Here is an 18999-nt window from a genome sequence, read left to right on the forward strand (position 1 = left end):
GGTTTTCTGAAGCTCCTTTACCTTCTCGCTGCGCTTGTCCAGCTCGACCTTCTGAAAGTCCACTGTGCGATGGGCAGCATCCTTCTCAAACAAATGCTGGCTTGTCTGAACGATAAACGAGTCTCTGTTTGCTGGCGCGACCTCCAGTTCTTGCTTAAGCCACACATACTCCTCCCTTAGCTCGACCAGTCCCTCGGCAGCCCCCAACTGTACCTTTTACAGGGACATGCGCAAGGAAAGCAAGGCCTACATAACAAAGAGAATAAAGTTAGTCCGTTTCTACTACAAAAACAAATATAAAAGTCCTTGTCAAAGACAGCTCGTTTACCTGGCTCAAGTTCTGGAAAGACATGGACATCAGGTCCATGGGGTTAGAGGCCATGAACTACTCGAACGCCTCCACGAGCCCGCATTCCAACAGAGTTAGAACTACCAACTGCAAATGGTCTAGGAGTTAGCCCATCGAGTCTAGCACGGGTATGCCAGTACACTTAGCATGTAGAGTCTCCCCCACAGGCTCTTTGCCCAACCTCCTCTTGAGGACTGCAGCCGTCTCTTATCTTATTTGTGGACCCCCAGGAGCAATGGAGACACCGGTCACACCTCTAGGTGGCCTTCCCGAGCAGAACGACTAGTAGGGCTACGACCTCTCGGGCTGAAAACCCAAGCCTTCCATTTCAGACTCTGACTCCTCGGTACGAAGTTGCCTCCTTCTCTTGGGCCTCTAGGTCGTCGCTCTCTGCGTCGGGCAAGCAACCGTAGGTTAGGAGCGCCTGCAGGCTAGATAGGAGCACCTGCCAACACCCCTCTAGCAAGGGGACCATTGGGAGCCGCTCCGACTGGTCTAGTGGCACCTAACCAGGGGAAGGTAAATTGCCTCAGTCGCAGTGATTTGGGGACCTTTGGAGGCATGGTCACTGCATGCGAACATCGTTAGTCAAATAGTTCGCTGCATGCAGAATCTGAAAATAAGCTAAGGTTACGAAGTTTACTCGATGTGGTCTCTAGGGTCGCTTTAGAGTTGAAGAAACCGTACTTCCGTAAATTTACAATTGTCACGAGCAGTCTCACGTTGTGACACTTTTTCGGTAGAAAGCCGAGGGTAGTGATCCTGTCCAGATCCTTGAGGAGCTTTAACCTGGTCGTTTTGTTAACTGCGAAGAAACAAAGAGCTCGTTAGCAAAGAACAAAAATTAAGCTCGCAAACTCAAAGGAAAGACAAAACCTACTCAGCTCCTGAAAATGGCAAATGCCATCATGACGAAAGAAAAATAACTTCGTCTCATATGCCTCTATGTTGCTTGGGTAACTATGTATTCCTGCTTCAATGGTAGTTTGCCTGGAAAGGTAATAGGAATCCTTGTCCTTGCTCTTTTTTAGAATGTACGAGCAACCGAGCTCTAGCGCGGTTAGCTTGCCCAATCCATTTTCTGCCACACGCGATGTACATGACCACGGCTATCACGTATGCATTCGCGTGAGCTGCAATGGTGTGATCACGAAATGATCAAGGACCGACCTGACAAAAGGGTGGAAAGGGATCAACCTGCCACTCTTGAAGATGTTCTCAGAGATCGCAACCATCCCTCATGGCGGACTCCGTGCTGTGTGTGTCCTATCTCGAAAGACCTCCACGTTGAGAGCATATTGGTCTACCACCCTTTGAAGCTCCTCGGTAGTAATTACTGATAGAATCTCTTGAGGGGGACCCGTAGGGGCATCTTGCGGGGGCGAGCTGGCCCCTTCCTCAGCTCTGGTCGTAGGGGAATCCATTCTTCTACGGTCTGAAAAGAAAAGCAACATACAGAGAATCACTCAGTCTTCGTACACTGTTTCGTACGATGATGTGGAGGAAAAAGTAAATATTTCCTCCCTTGAACCCTAGTAAAACCCTAAAAGAATATTTAAGAGCCACCATGGCTCTGACCCAAAGGAGAGTATTTCATCTCCGATCATTTCTTGGCAGACTGTTATCGCATGACAACCATTGAGAACAAAAAATAACAAAAGTGGCAGGAATGAACCATCCCTACCTCTTGAGATATGAAGACTAATCCTTCTACTCTGAATGTCAAGCGAACACTAGTCTAGAAGGCAAAGAACCAAGGCTCACAAAAGCTTCTCGCTCTCTCTGAAAATGAAAATATTGTGACTTTTCCTAAAGAGAGCTTGGGGTTTTATAGTGAGGGAAGTGGCGCTTTGGTTTTGCGAAGTCAAACGATGTTTGGGAGGAAAAACACATTTGATCATTGATCGCGACCATGTGTCGAGAATCAACAAGGAAGAGTTACCATCACGCCTCGAGAAACCAGATCGTCATTCCCTTCCATTGAAACACTCAAGCAACGGCTCGTTTCCCTCTACCACATTTAATGCACCCACATTCGCATTTAATGCTTTGATAAGGAATGTCATTAAAACATGGCTCGCATTTAATGCGCATGGTTGGCACTTACTGTGCAAAAGACACGTCTGTCAGAACAAAAGGTGTTCCATCATTGCACCAGCTAAAAAAATGCAACGAATAACATCTGAGGAAGTCGTTACATAAAACACTCTTCACCTTATGTCAGTCATGAAGTGACGTGACGTTTCAAGCTCATCCCGTCAATCGCGAAGCGACATGGTTAGTCAAGTTCATCTCATGACAATAATGAGGCGACATGACGTTTTGACCTTGATAAGCATCAGTCACGGAGTGACCTGACTCTTCACCCTCAATAAAAGTTTAAGTGTGATCAGGTCATGAAATTCAGTCCAGGTCAGGAACATTATTATGGCACTGGGTACCTAAAGATAAGTCGCTGACCCAAAAGGTAAAAATCATCCCAAGTCACCCACAAAGAAATGTTCTCTCGCCCCCTTTCACAACCAGGTCGAATCGACCAGCATCTCTTCAAACGCATCAAATCGAGGCATAATTATGTAGTTTTCTCAAATCTTAAAAACTAGGGGACTTCTGTTATGCCTGGAAAAGTAGGGCTGACGCGACGCCTTGTTAGCACAAGTGGGAAGAGTTTAGGTAGGTTCTGCAATCATTCAGACGCAACCATGTCGCATGCTAACGTGAGCAGCATGCTCCTGCTAGTTCAATGGGTGCGTGCCAGGAAAACGAGAGGCTAGAGGCGCTCCACGTCTCTGATCCCTAAACACATAACGTGAATCACTTGAGCAGGTGAACAACGAGACACAAGGAAGGATATTCATGACAACCTGACCCACTCCCAGATTCAGTAATCATTACCCCAATTCATCCCACTATAAATAGAGAGCTCCTCTCTCGTTTGTGGGATTGGCTCATTTTTACTCCAAATTAGCTAATTTCTCTCTAAAATATCACATATACTCTTCTTTCTCTCTCTCTCTCTTGTAATCACTTGTAAGTCAGCTCGTTGAACGCGACCTAACCCCTCATATTAATACAATATCAGTGAACGTAGGAATCATTTGTTTAAGCATCCGAACCACTTTAAAACATCATTTCTCCATCTTTTACTCATTTCTGTACCCCCATTCACGTGTGTCTTCTGAGCAAACTCAGCATTTCACACGTGCGTTTAGTTTGTGTCAAAATCAAGCATCAACATTTATCTATCTTTTTTTTTTTTTTAATTAATTGACATCCAATATCGTTTTGAATTTGGTTGAAAAGGGTACCTTAAATCATAATAATAGCTAGTAACCTTTTTTAAAGGAGTTATTATGAAATTACTTTAATAATTAAATGGGTTTTAGTTAGTGGATTTCGCGAGGGATTTACAGCATGAGGAGTTAATTAATATTTATGAAATTACTACTCTACCATTCATTCAACTCAAAAAACTTAACCAAATGGATTTTTGTTATTATTACAACTAAAGGAGATTTTTCTATTTGATTATACCTGGGGGGGATTTTTGTTATAAACCCATTTAGTTATGATATTTGTTCTATTAAACAATATTGGAGTAACAACTTCTTTAAACCCTTACTTTTAGGTATAAAAAATATATATATATTAAAATTCCAGCTAAATTATTTTATATTATATTATAGATTATGAGGAATGCCCAATTTTAACAAATTTTCTCAAACCCTAGACCAATTTTTAGCCCAGTACACTAAGTCCATACATAAGATTCCTGAGTACACATTCAATATGGGCTCAAATAAACAAGTACTTCTTTACCCACTTACCGACCCATAGATACAAGGTTTACTCTCGAATCTTGATCACAATCAGCCAACATTGAGATTCAGATTGATAAATTGAACCCAAAATAAATAAATTACATACTATGCTAACTATGTCGATTCATAATTTGCATATGGCAATAAATCACATTGCAAAATTATATCACTACGTTATAAGTTTATCTTTCAATGTTGCAAATCTGTCATTTTATTATCGACATCGAACAGTGGATTATCATATATACATACAAATTATATTTATGTTTGTAGATTGCTTGGGAGGATACACAAAGGCTAGCAAAGAGACGTCTCGAGCGCGAAAGAGAAATGAGCAATATTTATATAACATTACTTTGGGAAAAGAACCTCTACATTGCCTTGATAAGATATGTTCACATTTCTCATCTAAGCTCAATGTTTCTAAGGTGCTGAACTTAAAAGAGAAATGAGCAATATTTATATAACATTAATTTGGGAGAAGGGGATATGTTCGAGTAACATTACTCTTCATCTGGGCCATATTGAATGCCTGCCAGTCATAATCTAAAGTTTCATATGAGAGTAACATTACCTCTATGTTGTACAACAACCTAAAATAGAGAGAATTAATAAAGAGTTTCTTATGGTGAGAATTACTATTAAGAAATTTATATTATGTTTAATTTTTTGTTTGTAGTATGCTTGGGTTGGTGCGAGAAGAAAATATGAAGCTCAGAAGAGATTCTAATACTGGTGGTCAGGTATAAATTCACAATTTCACATTTTCTTTATTTATTATTTTTGGGTAATACTGTAATACCATTAATCTCTTTAATTTTCATAATGTGTATTTATATTTTTAAAATTTTGAACATTTAGATTGTACTGGCACGGTAACCTGACTGAGCTGGTACAAGGTCACACTACATTTCTAGTCTAATTCTTGGATACATTTTTCCCATGTCATTGAACTTGCAAGAGCCTTGGCCAACACTAAAAGAGATCATCGTGTGGATCTCTTGACAAGGCAAATTGCCTCACCATTGAGACGTTGTCTTGCCCCGTCGAAGATAATGGCAGTTGCGGAGCCTATATCATCCGCATCCCCTGTGGTGCTCGCAATAAGTAATAATCTTGGCCTGATCCAAGCTTTTACTTTGAATATTTTCGGAAGAATTGCTTTAATGTTTGTGTTACAGGTATATATCAAAAGTGTCACTTTGGCAACACATACCTAAATTTGTTGATGGTGCAATAAACCACATTGTTAACATGGCAAGGGCTCTAGGTGAACAAGTGAATGGAGGAAAGCCAACATGGCCCCATGTGATCCATGGCCATTACACCGATCCAAGAGAGGTGGTAGCTCACGTCTCTAGCACCTTGAACGTGCCAATGGTGCTGACCGGGCACTCATTGGGGCAGAACAAGTTCGAACAATTGCTTGAGCGAGGGAGGCTGCTCGAGGACATAAATGCAACACACAAGATAATGAAGAGGATTGACGCTGAAGAGATGAGGCTGGATGCTATTGAAATGGTGGTGACTAGCACCAGACAAGGATGGTGGTATGTTTAACCTCAAACTTAACTAATATAAGAATGTCCTGAAATTTTTAATGTATGAAGAATGACCTTGATCCGCACTTTGCTCGTAATTCCCGCACTGATCACTTTTGTTGCATCAGGTTATACCACCAGGGATGGACTTCAACTATGTAAGAACACAAGATTCATTGGAAGGTGATGCTAATCTCAAATTATTGCTTACCTCTGATAGAAATAACAGAAGGCATCTACCTCCAATATGGTCCAAGGTCAAACATTCTCTCTTCTCAAACTTGAATCTTCATTACTAAACTTGATGTATCGAAGTGATTCCGATTCGTAGATGTGTTTTAATACCATCTATTTGTTTAATATGATTTTCCTTTGCAGATAATGAGATTTTTCACAAATCCTCACAAGCCAACTATACTTGCACTGTCTCGTCCTGACCCTAAGACAAATGTCAACACATTGCTCAAGGCTTCTGGGGAGTGCCGGCCCCTCCAAGAGCCAGCCAACATGGTAAAAATTGTGTTTCACTTCAATGACTTATCGTATAAATAGGGCTTTGACAGAATTGGTAAACTTCAAGCTAATTTTTTGAGGGATTAATATTGCCGACACTAATACTAGGAAACAAAGATGACATTGAAGAGATGTCTAATAGCAGTGGACACCTACGACTACTTTTGGTACTTAAGAAATGATGATCAAATATATAACACTCATCAACGGCGTACTTTAGGCTTGTTATGCTTGTATTGCCGGATCAATCTATGCAACTCCATATTTTCAGAACATATTAGCTTAGATTAATGTCTAGAAGTTGACATACTTTAACTCTTTCCTCTTCCTTGCAATGATAAATTTGCTAACAGTACTTCTATGATGGCTTTGTCTCTTGAAAGGAGATTTCATTAATCCAGCTCTTATGGAACTGTTCAGTCTTACACTCATCGAGGTATCTCTGTGTTCCATTCTAAAATGTTGTATTGACTGAATCCTTCAATTCTTAGTAACACTCTGAATCTTATAAAAGGAGCACTTGATAGACGAGAAAAAATTCTGAAGCATTATAAACATTTAAGCCTAAATATATCAAAAAAAAAATCTTGATATATTCCACTTGTATCTTGTAGGTACCTGCCTATGGTCTTCCTATTGTTGCCACAGAGAACNAAGTATAGTTATCTTTACTAATCTTAATTCTAAAAATGTTTAAATGATGAGAAATGCTAGCCTTACAAAGATGCATACAAAGAGTGGCATACAAAGATAAATCCTATCCTTAATATTGAAGCTCGGCCTCAAGTGCCCATCGCTGCTTCTCAGTAGTCTCCCATAGCTCGTCCCTTTCCCGCTCTGCTTGTAAGGCCCTCTCAGAGGTCGTTTGCAGCGCCTGGTCTTTCTCGCTAGCCTCCTTGGTGAGTCTGGCCACGGTCCTTCAGAGCTCATTTACCTTCTCACTGTGCTTGTCCAGGTCGGCCTTCTGAAAGTCTACCGTGCAACATGCAAAATCCCTCTCAGACAAATGCTGGCTTGTCTGAACGATGGACGAGTCTTTGTCTGCTCAAGCGGCCTCTCGTTCCTGCTTAAGCCACACATTCTCCTCCCTCAACTCGACCAGTCCCTCGTGTAACAACTGTTTTATACTAAAATACTTATAGAAATACATATAATAAAATCCATGTACATTAGCAAAAGTAGTTGGGCCCAAATTTTTCTTTTATTAAATATATATACATTCTTTATACCAAGTACAGTATGCTATACAAAAGTCATAAAAAAATGTGGTGGACAGTGTAGCTATTACTCCTCGCTTGCCGACGTCCATCCGACCGCGTCCTCACCTAGATCCTATAAGATACACAGAAAATAACAGGGTGAGCACAAAAAGGCTCAATAAGTAAATCCTCTAGTCGCCTATCCCCATAACTCTTTCTCTTAATTCTTTTCTTACATTACTCTTTCATTTTTATGTTTGTTTCTCTTCTCACATTTATTTTCTACTACTCTCTCATCGAATGTCACGTGTTAGTGTATATTAGTGTATGCCCTAGAAACCATTCGTATTGTCGGTTTCAGAGCATTTTGTCTTGTATCTATATATATATCATAAATAATAGAAGAAAGAGTTCTTCAATTCATATATGTAAATTGCTTCCTTTACTCAATCATGCATTTAAAATAAAGTATGTATATGAATTGTCCAAATGATTCATTTAATCGGTAAATGAATTATCGAAAAGGGTTCCCTACGGAAGCAATATAATTTGGGCAACTATATTGCACAGTAGGCATACCGGATGCTTCNAATTATTTGTTAAGATGATTTCATGGAAATGATTGTTACCGTTTTGATTTTGAACAAAAATACAGTAATCCTTTGAATTTGATTTAACAAAGACCCATAAAATGTATAAATCACGTGTTTAGGTTAAAATATAATTAAGAACACTACTAACGGTTGCTTTTTTAAATTGAAATTGAAAAATAGCAATAGCAATAGAAATTGGAATACGAATACAAATAGAATTTGGGATAAGAATAAGAACTAAGAATAGCAATAGAAACAGGAATAAGTATAGGAAGGGAACTGGAATGAGAGTAGAAATGGAAACTCGAACAGAAATAACAAAGGGAAGAGAAATAGATATCGGAATAAAAATAAGTTTTGGAATACGAATAGAGACTAAGATAGAATAAAAATAAAAATGGAAATAGGAATAAAATAAGAACAATAATAGAAATGAAAATAGAAATAGAAACTGATATACAATTACAAATCGGAATAGAAATAGAAACAACAATAAAAACTGGAATATGAATAAAATCTGGGAAGGAGAGTAGAATAGGAAAAAAGGGGATATGGGAATAGGATCAGTGATGTCAATGAAAATGAGAATATAAATCTGCATAAGAGTAGGAATTGGAATAAAAATGAGAATCGAAAAAGGAATTAAAATTGAAATAAGAATGAGAATTAAAATATGAATATAAAATAAAATAAGAATTGGAATAGGAATTGGAATTGGAATTAGAATTAGAATCTGAATAATAAATAGAACAAGAACAATAATAGAAATAGAAATTTAAATTAAATTTATGAATTCAAAATTAAAATTGAGATTTCAATAATGAATTTGAAATCCACATTATCAGTCTTCCTAAAAATTATTAAAACCAACATTATAAATTCTAAATACACCTTTATGTTAGCCTTACAAAGATGCATACAAAGAGTGGCATACAAAGACAAATCCTACCCTTAATATTGGAGCTCGACCTCAAGTGCCCATCGTTGCTTCTCAGTAGTCTCCCATAGCTCGTCCCTTTCCCGCTCTGTTCGTAAGGCCCTCTCAGATGTCGTTTGCAGCGCCTGGTCTTTCTTGCTAGCCTCCTTGGTAAGTCTGGCCATGGTCCTCGGGAGCTCCTTTACCTTCTCACTGCGCTTGTCCAGCTCGGCCTTCTGAAAGTCCACCGTGCAAAGGGCAGTATCCCTCTCAGACAAATGTTGGCTTGTCTGAACGATGGACAAGTCTCTGTCTGCTCAAGCGGCCTCTAGTTCCTGCTTAAGCCGCGTATTCTCCTCCCTTAACTCGACCAGTCCCTCGTGTAACAACTGCTTTATACTAAAATACTTATAGAAATACATATAATAAAATCCATGTACATTAGCAAAAGTATTTGGGCCTAAATTTTTCTTTTATTAAATATATACATTCTTTATACCAAGTACAATATGCTATACAAAAGTCATCAAAAATGTGGTGGACAGTGTAGCTATTACTCATCACTTGCCGAAGTCCATTCGACCACGTCCTCACCTAGATCCTGTAAGACACACAGAAAACAACGGGGTGAGCACAAAAAGGCTCAATAAGTAAATCCTCTACTCGCCTATCCCAATAACTCTTTCTCTTAATTCTTTCCTTACATTACTCTTTCATTTTTCTGTTTGTTTCTCTTCTCACATTTCTTTTCTACTACTCTCTCATCGGATGTCATAGCCCCATCTTATAGGAGGCACGACCAGGAACTTATCCCACTCTTCGTAACTTTTACTCATTCTCTGTCGATCAGACTCGGTTATGCATGGATTCGAAACCCTTGGCCACGTGAGTACATATTCTCTCTCTCTCTCTTGAATGTCACGGCCCCATCTTACTGGAGGCACGGTCGAAACCTCTTGTTCCACTCTTCGTGACTGTCACGACCTTGTCTTATAGGAGGCACGACTGGACCCTAGTGTTCCACTCTTCATGACTTCTACTCCTCACTCACGGGTTTCCCATCGTACAATCTACTCTTTTCTCTTCTTTAGCACTACTCTTTTTTTGTGCTCTAGTGCTCATTATCTCTATCTCTTTACTTTTAAAGTAGCTTATACTCAAAATTCTCTACTCTTTCTCAAGCTACTTCTCAAAGGCACAACTAATGCATTTGTTATGCTCATGCTCATTAATGCACTCATGAAATGCCAATGTTGCAATAATTAAGGTTCTCTATTCTCACTGATGCTTCTGTTAAGCATTTCATCAAACAACTCATGTGCATGCGAAAACTCTACTTTATCTGTAACTCTACTCTTTTCTTTAACTATCCAAAATGGGAGAAAACTCCTTCATATAGCCATAATTCATGTCAAGGAAAACACTCTCAAAAAGGTTTACACAAACCTCTCCAACTTCAACTCAACTTCACTTTCTCTTCACACATCAAAATACTTTTCATCATTTACATATATCCAACCAATCATCAATTATCTACTCATCTCATCTCAATTCTCAACAAGCATAATACATACATGCATAAAGAAAATCTCTACTCATATATTTCTTTGATTTACTTATCTTGTGGTGGAGTGATTCCACTAGCACTTCTCTTTTCCTTTGGTAGATGGTCTTTTCTCTACAACTTCAAACAACATACTATAAGACTTCAACACATCTATAGATAAATTTCACATCTAAAGCAAGAATCCTTACCTTAGGATGCTTTAGATTAATTCTCTAGCAAAACTACTCAAAAAGCCCTCTTAAAACCTTAAAAGATTAAGTGAAAAGTTGAGAGAAATGGTGAAAGGGTATGGCGGTGGAAGAAGAATGAATGAAGGGTTTACCCAGCTTAATCCCTTTTAGCTCATAATTTACACATGCATTCCCATTTTGCCCTTGCTCTATCTTGAAAATTCCAATTTTGTCCTTTAATTCCTTGCACTCACACCCCCAACTCTAACACATCTCCATGAAATTTTCTTGCATTTCACTCCCCACTTTTCCTGCTAATTAGGGGTAGAATGGTCACTTTGCCCCTATGGAAAATTCTCTAGAAACTTCACCCAATTTTTTAGCCGGCTCTTCGCTGCGGCGAAGCTTCTTTCTTCGCCCCAGCGAAGAAATACAAGGGCTACGTCGCCGCGGCGACAATCCTTCTTCGTCGCGGCGAAGTCTGCACTTCCAAAATTCTGCAAGACGTCACCAAATTCAGGGTAAACACTCAACCAAACCAACACATAATTCCAACCAAGGGCCAACCAACCAAAAATAACAACATACAAACTCAATTGAGAGCAAAACAATAAACATTATTCAAACAATGCAACATAAATTAGCTATGTACCTCAAGTGGGGCGTTACAATTCTCCCCTGCTTAAAAGAATTTCGTCCCTGAAATTCACACGAACAACTCCGGGTAACGATTTTGCATATCTTGCTCTACCTCCCATGTGGCCTCTTCTACCTTGTGATTCCTCCAAAGGACCTTCAGTAATGGAATACTCTTATTTCGAAGCTCTTTAATCCTTTGGTCTAAGATCTGTACTAGACATTCCTCATACTCAAGGTTTTCTTTTAAGTCAACATCCTGTATACTCAGTATATGGGAGGGATCGCTTACATACTTCCGCAGCATCGAAACATGGAAAACATCATGCACCTTAACCATGCTTGGGTTTTGATACCAGCATGTCCAGTCCAATTTTAACAAATTTTCTCAAAACCTAGACCAATTTTTAGCTCAGTACACTATGCCCATAAGTAAGATTCCTGAGTACACATTCAATAATGGGCTCAAATAAACAAGTGCTTCTTTCCCCACTTACCGACCCATAGATACAAGGTTCACTCTTGAATCTTGATCACAATCAGCCAAATATTGAGATTCAGATTGATAAATTGAACCCAAAATAAATAAATTACATACTATGCTAACTTTGCCGATTCATAATTTGCATATGGCAATAAATCACATTGCAAAATTATATCACTACGTTATAAGTTTATCTTTCAATGTTGCAAATCTATCATTTTATTATCAACATTGAACATTAGATTATCATATATACATACAAATTATATTTATGTTTGTAGATTGCTTGGGAGGATACACAAAGGCCAGCAAAGAGATGTCTCAAGTGCGAAAGAGAAATGAGCAATATTTATATAACATTACTTTGGGAAAAGAACCTCTACATTGCCTTGATAAGATATGTTCACATTTCTCATCTAAGCTCAATGTTTCTAAGTGCTGAACTTAAAAGAGAAATGAGCAATATTTATATAACATTAATTTGGGAGAAGGGGATATGTTCGAGTAACATTGCTATTCATCTGGGCCATATTGAATGCCTTCCAATCATAATCTAAAGTTTCATATGAGAGTAACATTACCTCTATGTTGTACAACAACCTAAAATAGAGAGAATTAATAAAGAGTTTCTTATGGTGAGAATTACTATTAAGAAATTTATATTATGTTTAATTTTTTGTTTGTAGTATGCTTGGGTTGGTACGAGAAGAAAATATGAAGGTTAGAAGAGATTCTAATAATGGTGGTCAAGTATTTATTCACAATTTCGCATTTTCTTTATTTATTATTTTTGGGTAATACCGTAATACCATTAATCTCTTTAATTTTCATAATGTCTATTTATATTTTTAAAATTTTGAACATTTAGATTGTACTGGCACGGTAACCTGACTGAGCTGGTACAAGGTCATGCTACATTTCTAGTCTAATTCTTGGATACATTTTTCCTATGCCGTTGAACTTGCAAGAGCCTTGGCCAACACTAAAGGAGATCATCGTGTGGATCTCTTGACAAGGCAAATTGCCTTACCATTGAGATGTTGTCTTGCCTTGTTGACGATAGTGGCAGTTGCGGAGCCTATATCATTCGCATCCCCTGTGGTGCTCGCAATAAGTAATAATCTTGGCCTGATCCAAGCTTTTACTTTGAATATTTTTGGAAGAATTGCTTTAATGTTTGTGTTATAGGTATATGGCAAAAGGGTCACTTTGGCAACACATACCTGAATTTTTTGATGGTGCAATAAACCACATTGTTAACATGGCAAGGGCTCTAGGTGAACAAGTGAATGGAGGAAAGCCAACATGGCCCCATGTGATCCATGGCCACTACACTGATCCAGGAAAGGTGGTAGCTCACGTCTCTAGCGCCTTGAACATGCCAATGGTGCTGACAGGGCACTCATTGGGGCATAACAAGTTTGAACAATTGCTTGAGCGAGGGAGGCTGCATGAGGACATAAATGCAACACACAAGATAATGAAGAGGATTGAAGCTAAAGAGATGGGGCTGGATGCTACTGAAATGGTGGTGACTAGCACCAGACAAGGATGGTGGTATGTTTAACCTCCAACTTAACTAACATAAGAATGTCCTAAATTTTTTTATGTATGGAGAATGACCTTGATCCGCACTTTGCTCGTAATTCCTTTGCTGATCACTTTTGTTGCATCAGGTTATACCACCAGGGATGGACTTCAGCTATGTAAGATCACAAGATTCATTGGAAGGTGATGCTAATCTCAAATCATTGCTTACCTCTGATAGAAATAACAGAAGGCATCTACCTCTAATATGGTCCAAGGTCAATCATTCTCTCTTCTCAAACTTGAATCTTCATTACTAAACTTGATGCATCGAAGTGATTCCGATTCGTAGATGTGTTTTAATACCATTTATTTGTTTAATATGATTTTCCTTTGCAGATAATGAGATTTTTCACAAATCCTCACAAGCCAACTATACTTGCACTGTCTCGTCCTGATCCTAAGACAAATGTCACCACATTGCTCAAGGCTTCTGGGGAGTGCCGGCCCCTCCAAGAGCTAGCCAACATGGTAAAAATTGTGTTTCACTTCAATGACTTATCATATAAATAGGGCTCTGACAGAATTGGTAAACTTCAAGCTAATTTACTGAGGGATTAATATTGCCGACACTAATACAAGGAACTAGAGATGATATTGAAGAGATGTCTAATAGCAGTTCAGCTGTTCTTACCACTGTTCTAAAGATCATCAACAAGTACGACTAGTACGATCATATGGCTTATCCAAAGCATCATAAGCAATCCGAAGTTCTTGAAATTTATCGTTTCGCTGCGAAAACAAAGGTTAATTGTTCATCATTTTATCCAATGCTCTACAAAAACACGAAATCCGTGTTGCCTGGTTGGTTAGAATTTTACTAGTCATTGCATCAAAAGGACACCTACAACTACCTTTGGTACTTAAGAAATGATGATCAAATATATAAGAAAACACTCATCAACAGCGTACTTTAGGCTCGTTATGTTTGTATTGCCGAATCAATCTATGCAACTCCATATTTTCAAAACATATTAGCTTAGATTAATGTCTGGAAGTTGACATACTTTAACTCTTTCCTCTTCCTTGCAATGATAAATTTGCTAACAGTACTTCTATGACGGCTTTGTCTCTTGAAGGGAGATTTCATCAATCCAGCTCTTGTGGAACCGTTCGGTCTCACACTCATCGAGGTATCTCTATGTTCCATTCTAAAATGTTGTATTGACTGAATCCTTCAATTCTTAGTAACATTCTGAATCTTATAAAAGGAGCACTTGATAGACGAGAAAAAATTCTGAAGCATTATAAACATTTAAGCCTAAATATATCAAAAAAAATCTTGATATATTTCACTTATATCTTGCAGGCAGCTGCCTATGGTTTTCCTATTGTTGCCATAGAGAACGGGGGACCTATGGACATTGTGAAGGTTCCAAATTTCTCATCCTTCATAAAAAGTTGTGGTGGAAGAAATGCATGCCTAGACTAAAATTATGCAGAATAAAAAAAAATACCTCATTGTATAAGACTCCAAACTATGAAATTATGACAGAAATAGCTTTGATAGGAAATTTTGGCCACCTAATGAATTAATGATAGTATCACCTTATGACTCAGACTGATAGTAACAGAGGACTCTGTTTTACCAAGTGCTTAACAATGGTCTCCTAATTGACCTGCATGATCAAAAAGCCATAGCAGATGTCCTCCTAAAGCTAGTGCTGACAAAAACATGTGGTCTGATTGTCTAAAAAATAGACTCAAGAATATCCACCACTTTTCATGGATAGAACACTATCGTAACTACCTCTCACATGTAGAATAGTGCAAGAACCGTCACCCCACCACATGTCTTGAGATCATGAAAGTTCTTGAAGAACCAATGAGTGACTCTAAAGGATGTGGAAGATCTTTCTTTAAAGTTCTCCATAGAAGGAGACTTCAAGCTTAATGGGGAGCTTGATGCAGCAACACGACAGAAAAAACTCATTAAAACCAACACCCAGAAGGCTTCCTTAAATGGCAGGGCCAAATGTCACTCACACTCCTAGTAGAAGGCAGATGATATTTGTAATAGATGTCGATTGCTATGACAGCAACGGCAATATCACAGAGAAGTTACAAAAAGCAATCCAGAATGTGATGAAAGCAGCAGGATTAAGTATAGGCTTGGCAAAAGTAGGCTTCATATTGGTTGTTGGAATATGAACACTTTTTGTTAATTGATGAAGAAAAGGCAATCAAGAAGGAAAGGCAAGTAAGAAGAAAAGGCAATCAAGAAGGAAAGGCAAGTAAGAAGAAAAGGCAAACAAGAAGAAAAGGAATTTAAGTTTTAGGCAAATTTCTAGTTTAGGAATTTGTAATTTTATTATTTTTTGTTTTCCTTTTACTTTGAGTTTTACTAGAAAAGAAGAATTGGTTTAAGACTTTATTTAAGTTAAAATAGGAGAATAATTTAAATTAGAAGAGTTCTATTAGGAATAGGAATATGAATCCTAGTAGAATAAGAATGTTTTATTTTACCTATAAATAAGTGAGTTAGAACCAATTCAAGGTTATGAGAGAGGAAAGTAAAGAAAGAGAAAATGTGAGGATACAAGAGATTTTGATGCAAGGGTACTACGTGTATCGAGTAAATATCAAAGGATATTAAACACTATAGGAACAGGATGTCTGCCTAAGTAAAGGTACTAGGTTGATGGTGTGATGAAACATTTGTATCGTATTCTTATTATTATAGTGAAAACCCTCTCATTCGTGGATGTAGGCGAGTTATGCCGAACCACGTAAAATATCGTGTGCCTATTTTATGTTGTTATTGTTGTTTCTTATTTTTATGTTTTACTCCTCCAATTTTAACATGGTATCAGAGCTTATTTTCTTAAGGGACCTACGGGAGAAGAGGCCTAAGGAAGATGAAGCAAAAATTGCAGGGTGATGGTCTACAAGAATGTCAGCGATAGGATTGACGAGAGAAAGCCATCGAGACTCCAACCAAAGGTGGAGGTGAAACTTGGGGCCTATCAAAGCCAAACTATCCTCGTCCCGACTCATGCCAAGCACCTCAAGGGAGAGGTCGACAGGATGACCATGATGACAAAGGTGTCATCGAATTTGGGTAGGAAAGAGTGTCACGTCGAGCGCCCGAAGCAGAAGAAGGTAGGTAGGGTGGTCAACTCCAAAATTCTCACATTGGGCAGGAAGGAGGTTCTTGAGAAGATGAACCTGAGGAAGAAAAGGAGAGACTCTAACATGGGTTGGAGAGAAGAAGCCAACACTAAGGATGGTAGGCTGAAGAAGAAAAAGCCAACACTAAGGGTGGAAGGCTAAAGTTGTAGAAGAAAAGAGGAGTAAGAGAATGAAGAACAAGCTGAGAAGATGAATTACCAAAAAGGTTCAAGGAGGAGTGTTGGAATGTGAACACTTTTTGGTAATTCATGAAGAAAAGGCAATCAAGAAGGAAAGGCAAGTAAGAAGAAAAGCAAACAAGAAGAAAAGGAATTTAAGTTTTAAGCAAATTTCTAGTTTAGGAATTTGTAATTGAAGAATATTTGTTTTCCTTTTACTTTGAGTTTTACTAGAAAAAAAGAATTGATTTAGGACTTTATTTAAGTTAAAATAGGAGAATAATTTAAATTAGAAGAGTTCTATTAGGAATAGGAATATGAATCCTAGTAGAATAAGAATGTCTTATTTTACCTATAAATAAGTGAGTTAGAACCAATTCAAGGTTATGAGAGAGGAAAGGAAAGAAAGAGAGAATGTGAGGATACAAGGGATTTTGATGTAAGGGTACTACGTGTATCGAGTAACTATCAAAGGGTATTAAACACCATAGGAACGAGATGTCTGCCTAAGTAAAGGTACTAGGTTGATGGTGTGATGAAACACTTGTATCGTATTCATATTATTATGGTAAAAACTCTCTCATCTCTGGATGTAGGCGAGTTATGCCGAACCACGTAAAATATCGTGTGCCTATTTTATGTTGTTATTGTTGTTCCTTATTTTTATGTTTTACTCCTCCGATTTTCAACATAGTATCAGAACAGATTTAGATTCTTAACATGGTATCAGGGCAATTGGTTGTATTACTGTACGATTCTTAACATTGGTAACCAGTTCGAGTTTACAGGAGACAAGAAGCAATCAAAAGCTGCCCAGTAAATATAGAAGATTTTGATGCTATAATATGCAACAGTGGAAGTGAACTATATTACCTGTGGAGAGATACGGTGGCTGATTTGGACTACGAAGCCCATATAGAATACAAATGGCCTAGTGAGAATGAGAGATCAATGGTGATTAGGCTTGCAAGGGCAGAACATGGAGCTCAGGTTGATGACATTGCAAAGAACGTGGATGCGTGCAGTTCCAGATGCTAGTCTTGCAGTAAAAAACTAGGAGCCAATGTAAGATTTTTATGACAATGTTCAAAAATACTGATATAAATTGCAGGTAATACCTCGACAGATGCATTTTTGGTAACAAAACCAAGGACGAATTTAACATACAAATGGCATACTCGAAGAGTAGTAGATGACCTTTGCCGAAGGCTGCAGATGAGAGGATTCCGATGCAACCTTGTCTACACACATGCAGCATCAAGGTTAAACGTGGTACCACTATTTGTATCAAGAAAACAAGCTCTAAGGTTTGACTTCTTTTCATTGCATATCATAATATTGTACAGAATCATCAAATAAGACCAAGATCAATCAGTTGTAGTAAAGTGAAAATTGAAATCTCTAATACGTTTGTGTTGCTACCATGTTCTGTGCAGGTATCTATCAATTAGGTGGGGAATTGATCTTTCAAAAACAGTAGTGTTTGTGTGAGATAGAGGAGACACAGACTATGAAAAACTGCTGGCTGGCCTCCAAAAGACTGTAATTGTAAGAGGCACTATGGACTTTAGCAGTGAGAAACTTCTTCATGGTGAAGAGAGTTCTAAAACAGAAGATTCAGTTCCACAAGATAGCCCAAACATTGCCATGTGGAGGGAAATTATGAAGCCCACAATATCTTTGCAGCTCTGAAGGTTCTTGAGATCAAGTGATTATGATCTTTACTATATTTTCCTTTAAGTGTTTATATTCTCATCGTTAATGCAAAAGCACGGATATAAATACTATACATACAAGAATATATATCTTAACTTTTGAGATATTTCAATTGTACAAGTACAACAAAATACTAAATATAGAATAATGTGGAATGTAAATTTGTATACATGGCATAATTTCCTTATTAAAATCTTAAAAACAATCTAAAATAACATTTCGGAAATACTCTATAAGCAAAAGATGCCATAATTGTAAAATGCTACTCAAAACAATTGAACTAGATCCGAGCTAACAACTAAAGTCATTTATCATATAATCCCTTCGCAGTATAAGTTCTAAGGATCAATTCCTAGTTTTGTTTCGCATTTGATTACTTGTCAACTACGAATTTGTTTCTTCAGCCTTTTGAGTTGTCTAAGTTTCATTGCTATTATACTTTTCTAAAATTAAAGATTCACTTCCACCTTGTATTCCTCTCCGCAATCACATTTCAGCACATAGGAAAGTCCCTATAGCAAGTAGCAGCATCAATTAGAATATGATAGTTTGATATAGAAAAAGTAATCACACGTTTACTCGGAAGTACTTTTAGCAAATGGAAGGCAAAAACTTTC

The 18999-nt window shown here is 38.0% G+C and overlaps 1 pseudogene; it reads left to right on the forward strand.

The window, feature by feature from the left end:
• Nucleotides 1-1503: 1503 nt before the first annotated feature.
• Nucleotides 1504-18438, forward strand: LOC116106630 (annotated as a pseudogene).
• Nucleotides 18439-18999: the final 561 nt, after the last annotated feature.

The sequence above is a fragment of the Pistacia vera genome, unplaced genomic scaffold (assembly GCF_008641045.1).
Source record: "Pistacia vera cultivar Batoury unplaced genomic scaffold, PisVer_v2 Contig52, whole genome shotgun sequence".
Classification (NCBI taxonomy): Eukaryota; Viridiplantae; Streptophyta; class Magnoliopsida; order Sapindales; family Anacardiaceae; genus Pistacia; species Pistacia vera.